Below are 14,942 nucleotides of genomic sequence, written 5' to 3'. Positions count from 1 at the left end.
CTGATTCACTTTGAAACTGAGAACTAAGGGGGATTACAGGCCACCTGAACTCTGGGACCTCACTTGGACCTTCAGTAGGGTTCTGAGTGATGCCTTAGGACGGCATCTTTATGGAGACGTGCCATGGTCCTGACTCTGACCCTGAAATGACATAGAGTCTCCATTTCACAAGTCAGAGGGCCCCGATATGAGCCTCTCTGGGGGAAGAAAAAATAATTTTAGAATCAATAATATTCAAAAATAATAATGATAGCCAATTTTATTTAACTTAGTTCCAGGTACTATATTAAGTGCTTTTATAATCATTATCTCATTTAATCCTCTCAGAAATTCTATGATTTTTTTTATTTACAGATGCAAAAACAGAAATAAATACAGCAAACCAGAAGTACCAATGTATATGCATTACATGCAATGGCCATAAACTGGAAACAAGCTATCCATTAATAGAGAGAAACTTAAATACTTCTTTTAGTTTGACAAAAAAAAAAAGCAATTGACAATATAATATTGATTTTAAAGGCATCACTTTTCTAGCCAGAAGGAAAGAAGACATAGAAAAATCAAAAGAAATTAGGTATAATTTAAATTAAACACATAATAGAAACTAGGAAATCCACTGCTTCTCAAAGAAAGCTCGTGCCCAATTCTACACCAGTTTCTTGATCCTTAAGAAGCTTTATATATGGTTTACTGGTTGTCAATCATAGCACCTGATGGGATGCTGACTGAATATCTAGTGAAGTGAATAGGTAAGGTGTCAATAATTTATCATCCAAATCAGGATGCTGTTAAGAGTGAAAGGGATGCTATCAACAACTGCCCTGGGCAACAGGAATCCCACAACCATCTGGGACAGAGCAGGGCCCACCACCACCTGTTCACAGGAGACCCTCCAGGGAGCAAGTCCCAGGCACCCACATGTGACTGTGACTCTGATTCCAGGTTCCGCCCTTCCTTGTCTCCAGGGCTCCTTCCTGACATAACAGCTCGTTACTTCATCTGTGCTTTCAAGTGTTATGTCTCGTTCCTTCTCATCCCCTGGCTGACTTCAGGTACCTCTGCCCAACAAACTCCTGGGGTTAATAGCTTCCACCATGTCTCCAAGGAGATGAGATCATCCTCTCCGAGGACAGCAGAACCGCAGACACTGCCTCACTCTCCTCCTGCATGGACTGCCACATGAACACCGCTGTCTCCCAGACTAGCAGCGGGGAGAACAAAGCTGGAGCGCAGGACTCCGTGAGGAGGAGCCCGGCTGACAATCTGCTCAGCTTTGCTCAAGAAGACCAGGTAGACTAAAGAGAAAAAAAAAAAAAAAAAAAAAAAAAAAAAAAAAGCTGAGGAAATCCAGAAAGTAAAAGGCAAACTCTATTCCATTCAAATTGTCTCAAACATTTGTCAGGAAGAAAGCACAGAACCCTGACCCTAACAGAAAGCAAATCCTCATTTTTACCCTCTTCAAAATGAAATACAATGCCAGGGGGAGATTCATCCTCTCCCCTCGGGGCTCACCACCACCCCCATATCACATTAGTCACCGGGAACCTTTTATGCCACAGACAATGCAGCTCAGGAGACACCAGGCCCTTCAATTCATGAACATGCATTTGTATCTATTTTATGGGGTCCTAAGGAATTCTGTTTTCATGGAATAAAAAAATGTCATTTATAAATATTGCACAACTTATTTATTAAATCCCCTTCTCTCACCTTTTTAATGGTCGTTTCTTCTACTATGAGTTGCTTGGATCAGTTGTAACAAATACTAAATGTTTTGCCAGACAGAAGTCCTCCTTACTCAGCTGGTTGTTACCCGGGTCAACGTGCAAGTCAAATCATGTCCCATGAAAAAGAACAGCTTCGTGTGGAAATGCCCCCATGACAGCTGTAAGCAGGTGTTTGCCCTGAGTTTTCATCCTGGTTCGGGTGTGTGCAGTGGAGAATGGGGGAGAGAAACATCAGAAGGAACCCGATGATTTGGCTGTTCTACCCAGAGTCCCTTGCTCGGTGCGTATACTCCCACTCTCAGGCCAAAGGCAAATGTGGTGCGAAGGGTAAAATTAGAGGAAAATCCCATTTCCTCACCCCGTGGTCGGGCACAGAGGAAGCTAAGTGGACAGGCAGAGTGACCGGTGCTTTCCCTTTTCACACACCATCTCCTGTGCTTTATAAATGATCCTTAGCTGAGCTGTCTTCTGTGCCTTTAGCCATAGCTGGGCACAGACGAAGATTCACAGAGACATCTACAGGTCATAGTGGGAACTGGAATAAATAAAAAATGATATGTCTTCTCAATGTGTCAATACTTTAATTTGGATGATCCCATCAAACACTTAAAGTCAATTTATTGGGAGTTAATTGGACTAAATTAAGTAGGAAACAATTTGCCATTTTTTTTGTCAGTGTGCAAATGATTCCATGTGGGAAGAAAAGGAAATCGACATGTGTTGAGCATTTACCACATGACAAGACCTGCACTGGGCACTCTATGTTCAGAAGCCATTTAAATTCAGAATCGGCCTCTGAGATAAGTAGTGTTAAATCCATTCCACAGATGAGCAGGACTCAGAAGTGTGAAGTAGCTCGTCCCAGTTCCCACAGGGAGGGAGCAGAGTGGAAGAGCCGGGTTCAAAGCTAGATCCATGTGAGGCTGGCACCCACCCTCTTTCCACTATCCCAGATCGGCCAGAAGCCGTGGAATGCATGCACTTACCATACACAGGGCGATGAAAACTCATGCATATATTATGAGGGTGTCATTTATTCACTCTTCTTATCTGATGGGTAAAAAGAAACTAGACAAACATCTTTGTGAACTTCCAACTGCAGAGAACAAGGAGAAAAATAGCCAAAGGTTTAAACTTTGGTTCAATGCAACAATTTAGAATTCCTTGGGTTAATACTTCAGCTCTCTAGATAAAAGTCCGTGGTAATTTTTCAGTCTTCCATGCCCCTTCCTGGCTCCTGTCTAAGATGCTATCTGAGAGTTGAGTTTTTGTCCCGAAGTTTTGCAACCTTGTGGTAGGAGGGATCAGGGACCTCAGGCATGACATCCTCTAGCTCCCTGGTCTGCAGAACCTTGTCATTTTTCCATCCAGTTGTCTTAGCCTGGCTAAGGCCCACCGCTCCTGCTGCTTGTAGCTTGTCCTCTGGTTGCCCTTTGAGTTTGGCCAGAACCCAGTGGCACCTGGAAGCCTCGCCTGCACTCTTGCTGGAGCCTCTGAGGAGGTCTTCCTATAAATGTCACCTGGGCTCCAGACTAGTGCTGCCCTGAACTAAAGGGCAGTTTTTCTTTTCTGTCCATCTTGCCTCCCCCAGACATACACCCTGACTCACATAGACACACTTAGCAAGTGTGGCAATATCAGTGTGGCAACATCAGTGTGACAACATCAGGTTTCACTCAAAGTAAATTAGGAAGCAAATTAATCACTGAAAAAGGCAAACAGATGGAACAGGATGAGGAATTTGGAAACTATTATAATAACCCAAACCATTGTCCCAGCAGGGTGGTGGTGAGGGGTGCTTGTGGGTTATGGGTGTGTATTGAAGGTCTGCCCACAGGGTTTGCTGATGAATCAAATGTAGATATAAAAGAATGAGAAGAACAGGATGAAACCAAGGTTTTCAGCCTGTGCAACTAAGAAGATGGAGGAGAAGAGAAGTATTAACATGTTTTAGGGAGGAATGTCAAGTTGAATGTCAGGCATGGGGATTTCTCTCTGGCCTTATTCCTCCAGAGTCCCAGTCCAAGGCCTTGTCGCTGGGCTCCTCTCTTCTTGTTCTTTTTCTCTGCCCCCTCCTACAGGCTTCCAAATGCCTGCCTTGAGATGCTGAACTAGAAAACAAGATTCCTGTTTTATATTGTGAGCGAATGAACAATGTAGTCCTTCGCATGTGGGACTACATGAGAAAACTGAAGAAAGCAAGTTCTGGGACAAGTTGATTACAAGAAATGTCAGCGTTTGGTTTCCAGCTTGCTGCAAAGGGCTGCGACCTCTGAGCAAGCCAAACCAAAGAATTCTCTCTTGCGAGAAACATTTATGGAAAAGAAGGAAAAAGGGGAAGATGGGAGGAAGAGAAGGAGAAGTTGCAAGAAAGAAGACAGGAGAAAGATGAATAAATAAGAGCCTGGTTGAAGATTGTCGACTCCACACTGTCAGTAGGTGGGTGGCTAACCAACTTTCCAGATGAGGTTCTCTTCTCAGCATTTGATTAGGAATGAGAGGCCCAGTGCCCTTTAAACCAGGCAAGCACAGTTTGGTCCCAGCCAGATTTAGGACTAATTTCTTTCTGTCTTATTTTCCTTCTCTCTATCCACAATCAATAAACCCCATCAAGTCTGTTTTGTTTTTATCCTAAAGAGAGATGAGTGCTGCCCCTTCACTGCAATGTGCAGAATGATAACTATTTCTCTGCGTCTAGCCATGATTTCTCCCTTCTATCATGTTCCGCTCTACAGGAAAGGTTTTCACCGACATCATATTATGATGTGACAATTGGCATCACTGCCTTCCAGCCTGCTTGTTGGTGCTCTGGGCTCCTGCGCTGGGGGCTCCAAGAGTTTGGCCAAGGGAGCAACATCTCAGAGAATCAATCTTTGTTTTTTTTGTGTATGTGTGTGTTTTTAAGTTTATTTTTAAATTACAGTTTACATTTAATATTGCTGTTTTAGGTATACAGCATAGTGATTAGACAATCATATACTTTACAGTACTCATCTGACACCATACCTAGTTATTACAATATTATTGACTATATCTCCTATGCTGTACTTTACATCCTCATGACTATTTTGTAACTACCAATTTGTACTTCTTAATCCCTCCACCATTTTCACCCAGTCCCCCAACCCCTTCCCCTCAGTCTGTGTCGATGAGTTTGTTTTAGTTTTGTTTGTTCATTTATTTTGTTGTTCAGATTCCACATATAAGTAAAATCATCTGGTATGTGTCTTTCTCAGAGAGCCAATCTTGCTGGCATTATTTTATTTAAACTTTTTACTAAAGTTCCCACTATAAGCAAAAAGTGAGCAAACTCATATGATGAACTTTCACATATACATCACCTAGCCTCAACATTAATCAACTCAGATTAATCCCATTTAATCTATATCCCCTCTCACTTCTCTTCTTCTTATACTATTTTGAAGCAAATCCCAGAGATCATATAATTTTTTCTGCAAATTTTTCATTTATGAATCTCTAAGCCTTAAGGTTGATTTTTAAATTTTTTCATTGATTTTAGAGAAAGAGTAAGGGAGAGAGAGAGAGAACATCGATCAGCTGCCTCCTACATGCCTCCACTGGGGATCAAGCCCACAACCCAGGCATGTGCCCTGACTAGGAATCGAACTGATGACCTCTTGGTTCATGGGTTGACACTCAGCCACTGAGCCACACCAGCCAGCCTAGGTTGATTTATTTACATATAAACTCAACACTATTATCACAGTTTAAAATTTAATAATAATCCCTTGATATCATTAAATCTCAGTAAGAGTTCAAATTTTCAACTTCCTATGCCATAATTTTATTTTATAGTGTCTTTGTTTGAATCAGGATCCAAGAAAGATCTATATGCTGTGATTGATTAGTGTTTCTTATAGATATCTCTCTCTCTCTCTCTCTCTCTCTCTCTCTCTCTCTCCTTGCAATTGGTGGAAGAATGCCGGAAGCCAATTCCAGCATGTCAGCAGGGCTGAATCATCTGGAGTGGCAAGGGCATTTCCCCAAACCTGAAAAGGGATGATTGCTTGCTGCCAGACAGCTCAGGGCATCTTAATCTACATGTTATTGCCTCCTACTGGACAAACACCTGAACAGCCGTAGGCAAATTCTTCCAATCTGACAATACATTCTGTACCTAACCCTATCCTTTGAAGTGTATATCTCCACCTCGCCTTAGGACAAATTGTGTTACTAAAAAACTAGGGGTCCTGAGATGAGGAGATCTTAGTTTCTTTAGCTAGGCTCCTCTGACCCCTAATGCCTTTCAAAATTATGCTTTGTCTCTGGACTCTTTATTAAGTTACACACAGTCCTTCTCCAGATTTCCTGAACCTTTCTAGATGCTGGAACAAGAACACCAGCAGAAGAAACCAGGTTTTTAGTCCTATAGAATTTCCATGCTCTGGATATTACTCATTGTCCCCTCCATGGTATGTTTTACCATGTATTTCCTATAAGTTTGTAGGTAGATCTAGATTCTAGACACTACTGGCTAGTTTTAAAATCACATTTGCAGCTTACTTTAGTGCTCTATCTGTTATGAAACTCTACTGTTTATCAGAAGTGTTGCATTTGTCTGACTTTCACATTTTTCAAATCTTGCAACATTATTTTAGAGGTACGAAACATTTGACAGTTTTATTCCCAAAAAAGGGCTAACCACCTTAAATCAAATATTAAGAAAAAATATTATTTTAGAAAAAAAACTGCTGGTAATGTTTGGTACAAAAGTTATATTCCAATTGAGAATAAAAATCATCCTGAATTTAGTCTGGGGAAGAACTTTTTTGCATGGTATAATTCACAACCTCCTCTGGGAAGTAATCGGCATTGCTGTTAAAATGCTTGAGCACTTTTCTGATAGACCTAAATGAGATTAAGGACTTCTGGGAAGCCAGGGTTACCCACCTAGCTGACTGGTTAGCCTAATAATTTTTAACAGACATTATTTTTTCTTGTATCCAGTTTAACATGATTAACCATTCTCTTTTCCTATAAAATCCCTAAGAGAATCTTCAATCAGCACACATAAAAGTCTTTTCCCTGTGGCGAGCTGGAAATAAAGTTTGGCTCAGGCTTATAATCCATTAATCTAAGAAGTTGTTTTAACAACATTTGGAAGAAATACTGAATTGTTTCTAGTATTACTTTGGATGGTTAAGAAATTTCATGTACACACAAGAATCCTTAAATATAAGGAAAATTGGTTTCTTTGAAAGCTCTGAGGACTTTGATTTGACTAATAGACAAATTTTTTCTTCGGATAACATAATCAAATTTAGCTGCCATCATAGAATAAAAGATCTTCCTTCAGAATCTTTTTATGAGCAAATTGGTGCCTTGAGCATGGGATCCAATTGCCTTTAGGAAGCATCTCTTGATAAGTGGTTCAACATAATGATTTAATTGTAGCATCAAATTCATCAAGGATAATCTATGGACTTTAATGAATCTAATAGGTGAATCTAATAGGTGAAGGTGAGTTGGTAAGAAGTGCATTGAAAAAAATACATATACTAGTAACTCAAAGAGAAGAAAAAGATGAATGCTTGGATAAAGGTCTAAATTTGACCACAAATAAATAAAAATTGAATGAAAATATAATTAAAAGGATAAATCGTAAAGATAAATATGTATTTTAGAAAATTATTTTTATGTCTATACAATAATTTTAGTAACATTATTTGGGAACTCTTTTCATTATCAAGGAAAAATATATAAGCTTTCAGGTGTATATATTACAATGGAGTTGAGCCTGCACTCCTGTGGCCTTTCAGGATGCTGGATTGTGCCAAATGGACCTAAACTAGACCTGCAGACCTCAGCGTCTGAGCAGAGCTACCAAGAGCAGGTTGGGCTTACGGCTGTCCTCAAGAGCTGACGAGCTAAAAGTCTTCACACAGGATTAGTGTTGATTACCAAAATAATAGGCCCATTCTAGGAGCCAGATCTGTAATTTACTAGTATACTAGTTCACCTGTTTTCCTCAGCCCTGAATCTAAACAGAATAGGACTCTCATATTAAGGAAATCAGCTCTAGGAGCAATAAGAAATAATAATAACAACTATTTCACATAATCTTTAGAAGGATTAAAAATGATGATGTTTAAGACTTATAGATACAGAAAGAGAATTGGTGGTTGCCAAAGGGGGAAAGGGTTGGGACACTGGGTAAAAGAGATTAAGGGACTAAGAAACACAAATTTTCAGTTACAAAATAGTCACAGGGAAGTAAGTAAAGCATAAGGAATACCGTCAATAATATTGAGATAAGTATATATGGCGCCAAATGCGTGCTGGAAATATCGAGGGGATCACTATGTAAAGTATATGATTTTCTAACCATAAACTGTTCACCTGAAACCAACATCATAAAAAAATGAATTAAATAAAAATAATGGTGTTTATAAAGTACTTAGCACAATATTTAATGGACACAGGAGATACTTAATAATCTTAATGTTTATTTATTTTATTATATTAAATTATTAACGATAGTAAATTATTATTTAATATATAGAATTAATATATTTATTAGTTCCATAGATCCACACATGCCCAGGGTCAGGGATTGTCAATGAAGAAAGCATGACACAACCAAAAGAAGTATGTCTGCATAGTGCTTTATAATCTACAAAAAGCTCTAACATGTATTACTGCACTTGAAACTCAGCTTGCCCCCAACCACCCCAAGTGCTCTGTGGGACAGGAGTAAGTGTGTCCAGTTTATCGATTCCTGGGAACCTAGTGAAGGGATCTCCAGGACCTCAAACTTCCAACGCTAAATCTGGGACAGTCCCAGGCAAGCCAGGTGAGTCAGTCACCCTAGTTTCTAGAGAAATGAATAGTAACCCCCATAGAACAAGGGTGCAAAAAACATTAGCCGTCAGAGCCCTAGGAAACATGCCGCTTAGCACATGGTGCAGAAGCCCATGGTTTTGTGGTGTAAGAAACTCAGGAGTTGCCGAAACCATTTTGGCTCAGTGGATAGAGTGTCGGCCTGGGGACTGACAGGTCCCAGGTTCGATTCCGGTCAAGGGCATGTACCTGGGTTGCAGGCACATCCCCAGTAGGAGATGTGCAGGAGGCAGCTGATCGATGTTTCTTTCTCATCGATGTTTCTAACTCTCTATCTCTCTCCCTTCCTCTCTTTAAAAAATCAATTAAAAAATATATTTAAAAAAAAAAAAGAAACTCAGGAGTCTCTCATCCAGGGAAGATAGCTTCTCGAGGCCCTTGGCTCGCCAAGGGAGGGCAGGAGAGTCTCTCAGCAGGGCCCCTGTCAAAGGGTCAGCGCCGGGCTGATCTCCCTCCAGGGTTTCATCATGCTCCTTCTGAGGTTTGGCAGGTGTCCCAGCACGAACCAGCCATCTCCCAGCTTGAGTTTCCCCTCACAGAAGCAGATGCCTGCAGGAGGGGCAAGCGGCCCTGCCACCGCTCCTTTTCAATCGCTGTGGCAAGAAATTGTGTCATAGGAGAGGTCACCATCTCCAAGCCTCTCCTTTAGAGATGTCTAAACATTCCCACTTGACAAAGAATTAAAGAAGTGTATGCATAGAGTGACACACTTTGCTTTCAATGTTACTCCCCCACATACACACACCGTGTAAGTTTTAGAGTCTATATCTGCAGCTAATAGTACGTTTCTCTGATCCAATAGTACATTGGGTCTGTGTATGTAGAAGTTACTGAATTATGTCCAAAATAAATGTTGAATTATAAGCTACACACACTCATAAGAGGCTACATGGGTCTCCTGATACTTAATTCAGCAATATCTCAATCCCAATCCTGAGGGTCTATCTCTCTCTCCCAAGATCAAAAGGACCTGTTTTCAAGTTATCCACATAGGGGTGTGTGTGTGTGTGTGTGTGTGTGTGTGTGTGTGTGTGTGTTGAGGTGAGTGAGGAGGGCTGAATCCTTCTAAGGCTTTCAATATAACTAGACATGTCTCATAAACAAGGTTAATTTCTAGGGAAAGAGAGTGGAGGAGAGGAATTTGGCTGTGGTTGGATATTCATTGCTAAAAGGAATACAACTAAAAAGAGCATCAAAGAAAACTGCAGATTTGGCATCAATGCACGTTGACAGGGAGCAACTTCCCCAAGATGCTGGTGGCTAAGAGGCTGTGAGATGAATCTGCAAGCCAAAGACCCAGGGAGACCCTGCATAGTATCAGTGTCTAAGAGACTTCATGGACCCATTCCATTCACTCCCATGGAGCCATCTTATGGAGTAAACAGGCAATGTCAGCTGAGGATCAATTACCCGTGTGCTACACAGCTTCAGCATCAGCGCTCCGGAGGCACTTTCCACACTCCCCATCCTGCTCTGTCTCATGGGAGGCTGGCCTCTGCTCATTGGCTCCTTCTAGCTCCTTTTCCCTTCACCTTTTGGTTGGATTCAACTAATGGGAGGCACTTGGAAGAGATGTTTAGGAAACATGAGGATGGAAGGAGAAGGAGGCAGAATGAAATCAGAAGTCCTTCCTTGAGTGACCAAGAGTAGATAGTGGCTCCTTCCCTCTAGAAAAGACCATAGTCCCTACTATGGTATAGTGACAGCTATTTCTCAGGGTTCTGGTAGTATTTCCCTCCTTCTGCTCCTTCGAGCCTCTGGTGAAGACTCCCATCTGTTGCCAGTGCTGGAGATACCTCACCATCTTTTGTTGGTTTGTCTACACCCTTATGAATAGCCTGTTTGTTGAACTCTCCTGAATAAGCCTCCTTTGAATGTGCCTGCTGTTTCCTGTTGGGACCTTGACTGATCCCCTCCACATATTAAGTGTGCGGCTAGTCTCCATGGGGCAAGACAGCAAAGTATAAAGGCCAATGGTGAGCAAGTGAGAAACAATGCAGAAGCAGACTGGGACTACCTTCCTACTCTTTCCCACTTGCACCTATCAGCTAAGGAGTGCACACAGTTGAGGGGGAGGCTGGTAATAAATCAGGGCTATAAGACATCCTTCTGAGGTTTTGTCAGACGATCTTGAGTTCCTGGACGTACTGACCTCTAGATGAAATGATTCAGAGGAGCTTTCTTCATGCTTTTCAGTATAGTTAAAAAGTTCTTATGAAATCATCATTTTCCTGATGAAACCTCTCTTTTCCCAATAGAAGAGCACATCTGGGTTTCTCTTACTGTCATAACCAGAACTGAGTGGGACAGCCAGACAAACTGAGAACGCTCAAACCATATGGGAAGAATTGAGACATTTAGAGTTGAGGAGATCATCATGACCAGAGGAAGTGGGGCTGAAAAAAAATCACCCTGAAGGAGCAAAGACAAGGAAGACACAGTGCAGACTTCTGAGGACTAGAGAGCAGGTGTCTATGCAGGCAGACACAGAGTAGGCAGTGGGGAGGGTCATTTTCCCAGAGGGCACTCAGCCCCTGGAAAATGGGAGCAAAATGACTAAAGCCCATCCTAGTAGAGTCAACAAAGACCAACTCAGAGCTGGCCTGGGGCTCCTCATCAACCCCAGGACTAAAGACCGCATTAGATTCCCCACTTCTGGACAAGGAAAGCCCATACTGCCAGAACCAGAGAAATAGAAATAATGCAAACAGTGCATCTAAATCAATACATCACCAATAAAGGGAGTGTTGAAATTTATTATTCTATTCTATATGGAAAAAAGAAGCCATCATATGAAAGAGTCCTTTAGGCAGAGTCTTCACAAAAAGAAACAGTAGCCTCATCCTGTTTACAGAACTTAAGTAAAACTACATGAAGTCCAACAGTTCTCCAAATATGACATATCAAAGAGCAAAGGAAAGGAATGAATTCCTGTTAGAAATTTGACCCGGTATTTTCTATGCACTTTACAGCTAAAAAAAAAAAAAAAAAAAAAAAAAAAAAAAAAAAAAAGCAAGTTTCCGAGTTCATACTTCCTTCTTTATTTCTTTATGTTGGACTAATAGCTCTTTCTTTGTCTCACCAAATTGGCAAACAAATAGTGTTAGGATGGTGGTCAGCCAGCAGCAGAAGCTGAAGCAGTGAGCAGTTGAAGAAAATACACAGAAAACAGGAATATGGCAAAAAATAACTCCTGAGCGGCTCTTCCCTGACTGAGGGGTATGCACACTCCTTTGGGCTTGCCAGCCCTCCCAGGCAAGGAAAGGGAGTGCTAATGTAAATAAATAAATAAATAAAAACACACCCATTCAAACCTGTAAAAAAATAAGTCAGAAGTATTTACTAATTGAAGATAGAAGATACTATGGGCTCCTAAATAAGATGTGAATTTTAGTCATGTTGGAAAGGAAGAGCAAGATTGAGAGACTTGAAAGATCTCACTCTTCAAGATTTATATGCATACTAGAGGCCTGATACACGAAAATTTATGCAAGAGTAGGCCTTCCTTCCCCAGCTGCTGGCACTGGTTTCCCTCTGGCACCCGGGACCCAGGCTTCCCTCGCAGCCCCGGCTTCGTCCAGAAGGTCCTCCGGTCTAATTAGAATATTAGGCTTTTATTATTATAGATATGCGTAACCCATGGACACAGACAATAGTGCTGTGAAGGCCTGGAGGTGGGGGAGTGGCTGCAGAGTGGAGGGGTCAATGGGGAAAAAGGGGGACATCTATAATACTTTCAACAATAAAGATAAATTTTAAAAATAATAAAATAGAGAGTAGTTTTGGAAATTGTGAAAAAATAGAATGAAAAGAAACTTGGGAATTTGATCTTTCTTAGTAGCCTGGTCTTAACCATCATTGTTAAATTATCATAAAGAGTTGAAAACTAGTAGAGTGACCTATTATATATTGACTTTGTATTAACACAAAGACAGTACTTCTGTTGACAAAAAAATTTTCCCCCATATTACTTAAAAGACCCTCTTTTCTGAAATTTTAAATTTAAACATACATTTGTTAAATATATGTATTTTTATATATGTACATAATATGTAATAATATATGTATATTTTATATATCATAAATGAATGCATAGTGTCTATATATGCATTTATTAATATAATATATATATATTTACCAACTCAGAGACACATAGATATATAGACATTCATTTTGTTCATCCATTCATGGAAGAGTAATTGGCTACTATGTTCAAGTACCTGTGTTTGATGCTGGGAATTTAGAGATGAATGAGATATCTTTTCTATCACAAGTTAGCAGGAGAAACTGAGTTATTCAATATATCACATTAAAATGCAATGTGATAAATGCTATCAGAAAACAATATAATTAATAAGTAGGTACCCAGTGTCCATGCAGCACCTTATATATGCAATTATTGAAGTTCATAATACATTATTCTCTCTAGAATTATTACATGTGCCCCTACAGTCTCTCTCCCAGCTGTCATTGTTTACTCAATAGAGTTGAAAATAGAGAAACCCAAATAACATCATTAAAAGATAAAAGAGTGCTAACGCTTAAAAAAAAAGAATAGCTCCCACAAGAAGGTAATAGCATATTAACATGTCCTGGCAAAATGAATCAAAATGAACCGAAGTCCACTGAAGACCTGATGGTCAGATTTTAAATGATTATTCCCTTTGAAACCCACCCTCATTCCCAGGGAAACTGTGAAATTTTCATTATCCTAATAATTGTGTTATGATAAAAATGATTAAATAAATCACCACATTCCAGCTTGCTTAATATTTCCACAGCAGAAATAAATGATAACATAGGTTTTACTGAAGCTTTCCATTTGTTGGACACAGTAGGCAAGTTAGTGGCAGCTGAGCTCTGTCAATGAGAAACCAATTTGGGTTAGACTGATATGAAAATTAAACTACTGTAGTGTATCAGAATGTGGTAATGTGCTTTTAAATCTTAGCCTTGGTGATTTGTTGAAAAGAAGGAAGTGGCTTACTGGAAAGGAGGAAGTAAAGAAAAAGAGTACAGAGAGGAGTTAATGATGATGAAAGACCGGAGAAAGGATCATGAAACCAGCCAATTCCTTCCTTCAGTTTTTGCACCTGTGTTTTATTGCACTAAAAGGGAGAACACAAAAGCTGGATATTTTGTTTTATTTTTACTCTTTTTTAGGCATAAGGGGCAAGGGAATAAGAGAAAGAGTAATGGTGAGATAGAAATAAGGAAGAGTTGTGAGTAAAAATAAAAGAATTGGTAAGGAAGAGCCAGGGATGAAAAACAGAAACATGAGAACTTACAAAAGAAGAGGAGAAAAGTAAGAAAACCATCCAGAAAACAGACAGAATAGGTCTCTTTGTGGAAAGTATTTTTGCTCCTCAAAATCGTAAGACAAATCTATAATAATAAAAGGGTAATATGCTAATTAGACCGGACATCATTCCTGACAAAGCCTGGGGCCAGAGGGAAGTCAGGCTGGGTCCCGGGTGCCTGCTGGTGGCCAGAGGAGGGTAGCCCGGGTCCCTGGTGCTGGAGGGAAGCCGGTGCTGGCAGCCAGGGGAAGGAAGGCCTACTCTTGCATAAATTTTCGTGTATCAGGCCTCTAGTATCTTGATAAAGGTTTAACAGTTTATTTTTTCTCCTTTTAATGCATTATGCTTATCATCCTATTTCTTGTTTTAAAATATTAAAAACTAGCATTATTTGTTCCTTCCTACTCTACCCTTCAATGTTTTAAGTTCTCTTTAGGCTAAAATTTCAGAATCCATCTATCTTGAAGTTTGGAACAAGTAGGTTGAGTTTTGTTTGTTTTTTTCAGAACAAGAATAAGCAATTCTATGTGAAAAGACAAATTGATCAAAAATTGAGAGTGATCCAAACTGTTGGAGTCCAAGCCATTCTAAGATTTTAGAGATGGCTGACTCGTAGGCATCATCCCTAAAATTGGGATGAATATATCCATGGGTTGCTGTCTCTATAAGGATGTAAGGAGTGAATGTTGATCAAGCACCAGCAGGGATGAGGCTCAGAACAAGACCGAAACAGTTGGATTTTGAATGAAGATTTGTACTTGAATTGTTTTAATAACTAAAGATTTAAAAACTTAAATATTAATTTGGTGAAATGCTTATTGTTAAATACCTTCTCATCCTTATTATTTTTAAATTTTTATCTTTATTGTTGAAAATATCACAAATGTCCCCTTTTTCCTTCTGTTGACCCCCTCCTCCCTGCACTCACCCCCACCCCTGCCTCATTCTTATTCTTAAACATCTTTGAGATGCAAAATCCACAAAATAAAAGCCACTCCAATAGGGATGCTCAAAGAAGGAATGATGGGAACTTCCCTCCTAATGAAAACCT

The sequence above is a fragment of the Myotis brandtii genome, unplaced genomic scaffold (assembly GCF_000412655.1).
Source record: "Myotis brandtii unplaced genomic scaffold, ASM41265v1 scaffold927, whole genome shotgun sequence".
Classification (NCBI taxonomy): domain Eukaryota; kingdom Metazoa; phylum Chordata; class Mammalia; order Chiroptera; family Vespertilionidae; genus Myotis; species Myotis brandtii.
This window is presented reverse-complemented; position numbering follows the sequence as displayed.